This window comes from Uranotaenia lowii, chromosome 2 (genome assembly GCF_029784155.1).
Source record: "Uranotaenia lowii strain MFRU-FL chromosome 2, ASM2978415v1, whole genome shotgun sequence".
Taxonomy (NCBI): Eukaryota; Metazoa; Arthropoda; class Insecta; order Diptera; family Culicidae; genus Uranotaenia; species Uranotaenia lowii.
In genome coordinates, this window is record NC_073692.1 from 197,014,594 (window position 1) to 197,023,401 (window position 8,808).

Genomic DNA, 8,808 nt, shown 5'->3' on the forward strand with positions numbered 1-8,808 from the left:
TATAGAATATTACATTTGGATTTCTGTAGATCAGCTATGACTTGAGCTAACTAAACTGAACTTATGTCCCAATCTCCTTATGAAAATCAATAATTTACCGTTATACAGAATGTTGAATAATTAAGGGATTTATCGATCGATGAATAAGAGTATATGTTGCAATGTTTTGATTTTCTGATCATTCCCTAAAATTTTAATGTTTGTTCTAAGTAATGAAACGGCAGATTGAGAAAATCATGAAGTAAAGCACCAGAAATTACAATTGAAACAATTTGCAATATTTTTGCACATTCCACAGTTAGAGATCTTTTACTTGCTGCTACAAGTCGGAACCTCTGAAGATAGAATTTATTAAAAAGGTCCCGTTTCTATCCAGCCCTAAGCTGTCATGAATCGAATTGACCACCCGCCAGAAGGTATTGGAAATGTGTTCCTAAAATTCGCACAATCATCTACGGATTTATTTCATAGAAAATCTAATATACTACGATTCGTCTTTAAATAATTAAAAAAAACTTTTACTAAAAACATTACAAACTACATTAAAAAAAAAGTTGAATAACTTTAACTAGAATGCGTAAACATGGAGATATGGTGAGATTGTAAATGGTTCAATAAAGTAATTTTTCATGATGTAGCAGCAAACAAACGCTTAAATAAATGAATTATGATTGAATTATGTCGATACATTAAAGCTTTCCTCGATATCATTTTCTTTTTGTTGTTGTTGCGGCAATAAATAAACGCCCAAATGTAGTCTTTGTTTTGCTTATTTTGAACGCCAATAAAATTTATGGTATAAAGTAATTAAGGATGAAACAAAATACTTAGCTAAAAATGCAGGTAATCGTGGCCTCCATCTCAAAATTTACAGTTAGGTATTTTGAATCCTTTGTCGGTCCGAAGGGCGCAGTGCGAGCCCCTCGTCTTCTTTCACACGGAATAATTTTAATTTGGCCAACAATAAAAACTCCAAATTTGTCTTCTTCTGGATCAAAATCACATAACACCGCTAAATCAATAAACCGATCACTATTTGGAAATGTTCTTTCGGTACATTTAAAAAAATTTCGATCTTTAAGAAAATTTTCGCGAACGATGAGAGAAAACAAACGCGTGCGGCTCCACCTTGCCAAACGCTAGCCTAAATTACACCAAAACTTTCACATTTTATTTTCACTTAAATAGCACAATTTATTGAACTTCTGTATGTGAGCGTTATTATTGTTGAAAGATGTCGGTCCAATTCCAAATTTCCGCCTATTTAAACCACTTTTGTGGGAAAAAATTATGAAATTTGCGAAAACGAGGAGCGCAAAAATTTTGCGTCATGTCTGAAGCACGGATTACTTTTCTTCTTCTGATCAAGTATACATTCTTTAGAAAAAAATTTAAAATTTATTCATTCAAAAAATAAAAAAAAAAGTTATGCAGTTTGATATATTTGAATCTTAGTACAAGTACTTTTTAATTTATTCAAAATTTCATATTTGAAGCAAAATTGAAAAAAAATCTACTGAGATTTTTTTTAAATTGATTTCACATTAGAAGTGATTTTCAGCAGTTATCTTCCAAAATGTGTCGATGTAGGTACCATTATACGGATTTTTATTCTCCAGGCGAGGTACATATGTTCAATAAGTTTCTGGGTTAAGAGAAGAAAAACTTGATCCTTACAAAAGCAACTCTATGGAATATAAGAAACTAGTTTAATATTATTCCGTGTGGAGTCTATGATATTCGTCTAAACATGTTCGGAAAAATTGAAAGGAGGTTGCAAACATACATTCAGGGGTTGAAGTGACGCGGTACATAAAAAATATCGATGCTATTTAATTAAGAATCCGAACTAAAATGAGAATCATGATATTATGGAATCGACCTTAATGAACATTTGTTCATCACTATCTTGTATATACCTCAATGAATCTCATAATGATCGTCGAAAAAGTTTCGGAAGAATAAGTCACGGTCACACCTTTAAAGTTTGTGTTTCACTTCAAGAAAAAGTTGTTGAAACTAGATTATGTTAGTTTTTGTACTTTCTGTAGTAAAGCAGATTGTTAACGTTATACTACTAAAATCTTCTCGTGAAACATTATGCAGTAATTAATGTTAATCTTGGATGCATAAAACTTTTAACCCTTGGTTTTTTAACACTGCAAAATAAAATATATTTATTTTTCTTATTAATTTCATAAAGAAAACATAGTTTTTGAAAACTGGGCGGCTCTGCTAAAAATTAAAAGGAAATTTAAAAGAATATCTCGGAGCAGCAAAAAAATACATTTATAAATTTGATATGATTGGTTCTATCGTTAATTCCGTTTTTAAATGAACGTCTTGCAACTCCCGCAAGGTTGAGCTATAGTAAAATAAAGAAAACAATTTATTGAAATCCGAAAATTTCACATTTTATCCCAATGCCATCGTAAAAATGATCATTGTTCTTAAAAGAGATAATTAATTTTCAAGCTTTGCTTTGAAATTTAAAATAACCCAATAATCATTTGTGTAATGAAGAGTTTTTTCTCAGCAGTTCAGAACCCAAAGGCTCAACTAGAAAACCTTAAATCAACAATCAATTCAACCAAAAGTCTTCCTCCCAGCCATACGCAACATTAGGTATATATGTAGTTGCCAATTCATTCATTGAAGTTCTTCAGGCAGTGCATTGCATTGTGTCATCAGTTTGCTTGCTTGCACAAAATCTCACAAGCTCGTATAAATATTCTATCGGTACTCAGTAATTTGGGAAACGCAAGCAAAAGAAAGCATGAAACAAATTATTCCCCCCGGCTTGGTCACAGTCGTTTCTATTGCACTTTCTTCCTTGGGAAGTTCGAAAATTCCCTAAAAGAAGTTTGGGGATCTGTAGAAGCAAATCCGTCGGGACGAAAGCGCTTTGAATTCGTCGGACCCGGTCCAATGTTGGCCGATGTTTGTCTTTGGATCTCCGGCGGCCGGAACAAAAATGCACGAAGGATAAGATTTATCTTCGGTATGCACTTTGTAGAAAAGATGTAGACCATAAAGTGGAATAGAACATAAATTTTGTTAATGGATGTTTCGGTTCATCAACAACGATTCTCTTGGTTGACTCTCCTTGGTTTTTCGGATAATGCTGCATGGTGGCGAGGGGGAGTTACTCTGCTGTTGAACCATGTCCGGCCAAAGTCAACCAACCGAATACCGACTGAAGCCTGCAGAGCTGACTTCAGGAACGCAGCTGACTAGCTTCTACAAAGCTGGAGGACGAAGAATCCTCAGGCGCGTATCCGATCTGATTTTCGAAGCGTTCGTTCCAGAGCAACGACTTTTTTTTTGCTCTCCACTTACCTACTTGACTGCAACATGCACATGAATCTGAAGTTGCTTTGCTTTTCAAAACACACACACCTACACCCACATCCACATCAACATGTAGCTCATCCAAGCGAATCAAGTTCCGGCAAAGGATTTCAAGTGCATAGAGCACTACACTAAACTTACAACCTCGGAACAGAGAACAGATATCTGGTTGCTCTTTGAAATTGGAATCTCATTCCAGCATCAGCGTTAGTGTTCTTGGGCATGCAAAAAAAGAAGACAGCCAGCTTCCGAATGTCGTATACCTTGCATGAAAAAAGCCGGAGATTTCACACAGTAGATGCACTGGACTAGGTTCAGTAGTAAAGAATTTCTAACCGATGCAATGGTGATGTCATCAACATCAACACCCTTCAAGATTGGCGGAGTATTTCAAAGTGGGACTCTATTTCAGTGGAAAACTAAGATTTGCATTTTCTAAACAAACCCGCAAATGCTTTTATCGGGATTTGTCCCTAATAATCAGGAAAAAATAATAAGGTGCTTTTTTTTAACATACCTTCCTTAGTTCAGAACACTGATTCCGTTTTTAAATGTTTGCCAGGTACTGAATCAAAAATGTGTACAGTAGAACTGCTTATTCAAGCTTCCGCATAATCCGAGCCACTATTTTTATACAAAGTTAATCTTCGATTGAGTTTTATCGTCTTATTATATTGTTTTTTCATCAAATTGACATTTCCGATGAGTTTAAAGTCTAAACTTGCAAAAAAAAACGTCGATTAAATAGCTTTACAAAATTCATACTTTAACCAAGCTATGCGCCTGAATGATATGCAAAATCAGAGTAAAAGGGTAGGGTTTTCAATTTACATATTTCATGTAATTATACTATTACAGACAAACAGACAGGACATTTAGAAAAAAATTGCCTATGATTTTTCGCGAATTCGATTACATTGCCATCCAGAGTCGATATTACCTACCAATCATTTATGTCTATCTATATATGAGGCCCTAGGAGCCAAAGGGGTATAAGTGCATAAAAGCTTAGTTTGAGAAAACGCGCTTTAAAGTTTTTGTGTTTGGCCATTTTTCGTATATTTTCCGAAAGTTTGTATTTTTCTTCGAAACGTAAATGTATCTGAATAAAATTCAAAAAATTTGAAAAAATCACCAAGTATAGCTTGAAATATGGAATATCAATTGGCATCATTTTCTCAAAATCGGTCATTTTTGCTTTTATACCCCTTTGGCTCTGAGGACATCATATATAAAAAGTAATTTCCGTTTGTTTGTTTGTTCGTTTGTATGTTTCTCTTCAATAGGCTCAGCCGCCTTAAGAGCTAGAGAGCTGAAATTCGGCATAAGTGCTGATTAAGACCAGGAATGATAGAAAATGTGAGGGGGGAAAAGAAAAAATAATCCGAAAAACAAATAAATTGGAATAAAATGCACGAAAACTTGCATGTAACAAAATTGCATAAAATATCCTTGCAAAAACCTATGAATAATGTAATTTTGTATCGAAAATTTCAATGAAATTAAGATTTCGAAAGGTGAAATAACTTCAATCTTTAAATATTTCTTTAATGTTCTTGTAATTTTTTGGATAAATTTGATTTTTTTTTTAGAAATTTACATAGAAAAACTTCAAGCTTAATTTTTCCCCTTTCGGGTTTTTTGGAAAGTTGGAAGGGGGAAAAACTTTTCTGCAAGCATACATATGCCTTAGACCGGATCAAACTCGACGATTAAAAAAACAGAATGATTTAAAATATAAATATTGTAGCTATAATAACTGAAGGTTATTTTCTGCTAGTTATTTGGAAAACCAGCCTTGTATTGCCTATACTTAAAACTGGATGTAATAGTCGGGAACCCAATTACTTGTGACCTAACACCCTTACTTGTTGCCCCTCCGATATCCTGGAACGAATGGTGAATCGCCATATTGTAACTATTTTTGAAGAGAATGCTCTGTTTGGCAAACGCCAGCACGCATTTCGCTGAAGATATGAAACAAGTACAGAGCAGACGAAGCTTTTTTTAACAATCACTACGTCGATATCGCATCGTTCAAACTATCAAAAGCATACAACCGTACATGGAAAAAATGAACAATATTTTCAGAAAATTAATGAAAGAATCAGTATCTGAGTATATCCAGACGAAAATTTGATTTTTGTGACGGGTCGTAGTATCAAAATCAATAGAAAGAAGCATCAAATAGCTGTGAACAAGATATCTGAATGGGCAAATATATGGGTTTTACGATGGCTCCAGAGAAAGGCGAACTAAAATGTATCCCTCAATAGTATGGCAAGAGAAATATTTAGATAAAACACTGAACTTCCCTTACCCAACACTGAGTAGGTTATTCGATTAGGGTACCGACGTTGGAACAATCACAAACCGAAAGTGAACTGGGACACGGATAAGATAAAGAATCCTTAAAGATTGATAAGTAATATTCTACAAGCAGCGATTCACAAAAACTTGCAGTTTTCGCGTCGTCACTCCATTCAGATTTTTGTTCGTAGAGAGATCTGGCGTGGGCGCAAACACAAATCGGGCTTTTCTGATCCGGGTTTCGGAATGCGAAATCTTCGAAGGCGAAATCTGATTACACTGAGGTTTTTTTTTACGCGGTATTTCGTCCCGCGTAAAAAAAAACCGCGTAAAAAAAAAAAAACCGCGTTAATTCGAAAATCCGCGTAAAAAAACCGCGTCAATTCGAAAATCCGCGTAAAAAAAACCTCGTTAATTCGAAAATCCATGAAAAAAAACCCCGAAATTCAAAATCCACGTAAAAAATCCATTTTAATTAAAAAATTCGCGCAAAAAAGCACGTTACTAAAATACGCGTAAGAATCATGATTATTTAAAAATTTACGTACAATGATAGATTATTTTTAAGATAAAAAACAAAATCAATTAGATTAATAGAATAGTAGAATATAGTGAGGCTTATTTGACAGTGTGGAATTCAGATCGTTTCATGTCTCATGTCTCAGGTCTCATGTCTTAGGTCTCATGTTCCATGTCTCAGGTCTCAGGTCTCATATCTCATGTCTCAGGGCTCATGTCTCAGGTCTCAGGTCTCATGTCTCAGGTCTCATGTCTCATGTCTCAGGTTTCAGGTCTCATGTCTCATGTCTCATGTCTCATGTCTCAGGTCTCATGTCTCATGTCTCAGGTCTCATGTCTCAGGTCTCATGTCTTAGGTCTCATGTCTCATGTCTCAGGTCTCATGTCTCATGTCTCATGTCTCAGGTCTCATGTCTCATGTCTCAGGTCTCATGTTTCAGGTCTTATGTCTTAGGTCTCATGTCTCATGTCTCAGGTCTCATGTCTCATGTCTCATGTCTCATTTCTCATGTCTCATGTCTCATGTCTCATGTCTCAGGTCTCAAGTCTCAGGTCTCATGTCTCATGTCTCATGTCTCAGATCTCGAGTCTCATATTTCAGATCTCAAATCTCAGGTCTCATGTCTCAGGTCTCAGGTCTCAAGTCTCAGGTCTCAGGTCACAGATCTTATGTATCACGTTCTTAGTCTCAGAGCTAAGATTTTCCCAACTACAAAAAGATTCTAAGTGTTTTCCTTTGAAAAAGTCTTAGAATGTTTTCTCTGAAAAACCGCGTTAATTCGAAAATCCGCGTAAAAAAAACCGCGCTAATTCGAAAATCCGCGTAAAAAAAACCGCGTTAATTCGAAAATCCGCGTAAAAAAAAACCGTGTTAATTGGAAAATCCGTGTAAAAAAAGCCGCGTAAAAAAACCGTGTAAAAAAAAACCGCGTAAAAAAAACCTCAGTGTACTAAGATACTGGAAGCACTTCACTTTCTCAACTTGTTGCTCAGCTACAACGGCGCTTCCGTGTTGACGCCATTAATGCGACTTTCCGCCGTCGCTTCGAGCTGTGGGTTTTGTTAGCCATCGCTATTTGTGAAGAGTTGTTCAAAATGCTCAGTCCAACGTTTGAGCTGATCTGTCCGATCTGTTAACAGCTGACCTGTCCGATCTTTCAGCGACATTCTTTCATTAGTCCTTGCATCACTAAGGCGGCGAGAAATGTCTTAAAGTAGGAATCGGACATCTTTATTAGCGGCGGCTCTTTCTCCCTCTTCGGCTAGGGAGTTTTTCCAGGCTCTTTTTCCTCTAGAGTGTCCATTTCCCGGCCATTTCTCTGTTCCCGGGAATCGGAAAATCTGGTGGCCTGTTTCTCGGGAATTCTCGGGATCCCAGGAAATATTCAAAAACATGTAAAATAGAGCACTACACTAAACTTACAACCTCGGAACAGAGAACAGATATCTGGTTGCTCTTTGAAATTGGAATCTCATTCCAGCATCAGCGTTAGTGTTCTTGGGCATGCAAAAAAAAAGAAGACAGCCAGCTTCCGAATGTCGTATACCTTGCACGAGAAAAGCCGGAGATTTCACACAGTAGATGCACTGGACTAGGTTCAGTAGTAAAGAATTTCTAACCAATGCAATGGTGATGTCATCAACATCAACACCCTTCAAGATTGGCGGAGTATTTCAAAGTGGGACTCTATTTCAGTGGACATAAGATTTGCATACTCTAAAGAAATCCGCAAACGTTTTTATCTAGTTTTCTCTAAATAATCCGAAAAATAACAAGGTACTTTTTTAACAAACCTTCCTAAGTTCAGAACATTGATTCCGTTTCTAAATGTTTGCCATGTACTGAATCAAAAATGTGTACAGTAGAACTGCTTATCCGAGCTTCCGCATACAAAATCAATTTTTAGTTGTGTTTCATCGGCTTAAAATATTCTTACGTTGTTTTATTGACATTTCCGATGAGTTTAAAGTTACGAACAGAGTGTGCTCAAGTGTTACAAAGTGAGCAAATTTATGAGGGTTTTCAAACTGTCATTTCAATAGTGAATAAAGGTTTTTTTGGGTCCGTTTCTTCTACAAGGTTATTTTTTTACGTTAGTAGATTCATATTTCGATAGTTTGTAAAAATCCAAACAACGATCTAGAAACAGTTCATTGAAATAAAATACATGTTTAATTCATCGCTTTATTGCACCTCACAAATAACATTATTTTGTCATGAATTTAAGTCCAAACCTTCTCCGTTTTTATTCACTAAAAATAAGTTGAGATATAACTAGCATAATAAGCATATGAGAACAAAACTAATTCTCTACCGAAACCACCTGAATCGTTCTGGTATGTAAACAAAGGTCAGAGGACCTAGAATGTGTTCTAATTTATTTACTTTAATAGTATTGAAAGCTTAGTCAGCCAAAAATGACAAATAAAGATTTTTAAGCTCAAAGATGCATGCAGTTCGAGTAAGCGAATTATTTAAATAATGTAAAACTGATCTTATTTCCGAACACTTAATAAGTTGCCGCCGACCGTGGCTTAGAGGATAGCGTTCAAGTCTTCTGAGCCAGAGGTCATGAGATCGATTCTCGGTCACGGCATGTATAGTACTCTTTCTGTGAGCTGGTGGTC